This window comes from Lissotriton vulgaris, unplaced genomic scaffold, assembly GCF_964263255.1.
Source record: "Lissotriton vulgaris unplaced genomic scaffold, aLisVul1.2 SCAFFOLD_744, whole genome shotgun sequence".
Taxonomy (NCBI): domain Eukaryota; kingdom Metazoa; phylum Chordata; class Amphibia; order Caudata; family Salamandridae; genus Lissotriton; species Lissotriton vulgaris.
This window is the reverse complement of record NW_028241174.1, coordinates 30519-31644: the sequence shown is the minus strand read 5'-3', so window position 1 is coordinate 31644 and position 1126 is coordinate 30519. Positions and strand designations below refer to the sequence as shown.

At 46.0% G+C, this 1126-nt stretch overlaps 1 pseudogene; it reads left to right on the top strand.

The window, feature by feature from the left end:
* The first annotated feature begins 536 nt into the window (after positions 1 to 536).
* Positions 537 to 785, top strand: LOC147672093 (centromere protein X pseudogene; annotated as a pseudogene).
* The last annotated feature ends 341 nt before the right edge of the window (positions 786 to 1126 follow it).

Genomic DNA, 1126 nt, shown 5'->3' with positions numbered 1-1126 from the left:
CCAGTTGTATACACATTTTGTCTGCCATTTTAGAGTGGTGTCAATACATTTTAGGACACATACTTTTACTTTTCCACACTTAATTCGTGCGTTGCGAGACAGTAATACATAAACCATAATGTTTCCAATTATTATAGATCAGAGTTATTCAAACTGTGGGGCGCGCCCCCCTGGGGGGGCGCGACGCCATCTCAGGGGGGGCGCCACTCCACCATAACATTTCACCTTTCTTTGTTTCTCACGGCAGATAGGCAGAGTGGAGCTGCGGGGCCCTAAGAAGGGGTAAAGACCATCAAAGCCTCATTAGCAAACAAAAGGTCTTTAAAAGACCTGTGAAGAGACGGCAAAACAGCAGGTGAAAAGGAGGGCAGATTCAGATGTAATGTTGAAATATCCCGCCTTCATTTGGTGACGTAAACATCCAATTAGCAGGGAGGCTCGAAGACCTCTCTGGTTTTCATATAGGCGCAATAAAATACATTTGTTGTCAAGAAACTTTGGTGCGTGAGGGGGAGCTGAGACTAGCGAAACCGGAGATGGAGCGTGAAAATGAAGAGGGGCTCAAGTTCAAAAAGGAGACCGTGAATAAGATACTACAGCTCAATTTCAAAGATGATAAAATTCCAGTCAGTAATGATGCACTGCTTCTGATGTCTGAGATGCTGAAAGTTTTCGTCCAAGGGGCAGCCGCTCGGGCAGCAAGACAGGCTGAAGCAGAGGAGGTGCCAATTGTTGACATTGAACATCTGGAGAAGGTGTTACCACAGCTGCTTCTGGATTTTTAAGGATACAGAACTTTTTTATTCTATGGCAGTGCTTCACTTTCACCTTGTTCTCCAGGGTTCAGCCTTCGCAGTGTTCCAAAGTGCCTGTTGTGTCCAGAAAGGCTGCCGCTACAGGAAGAGTGAGCCAGAATGAAACCTTCCCTCCCTGCCCTATCCCTTTCACGTTGGCAAGAGACTCATGTGGGTGTTGTTTCATACATGCCAACATTTCAGAAGAGCAAAGAGGGAGATTTAAAATAAAATTGGGAGAAGGGCTGATCCATACTGCACTGCAAGTTCCAGCTCAGCACCTCTCGGACACACTTAAACCAGCTGAATACTCATCTTTTATCCACACTGCC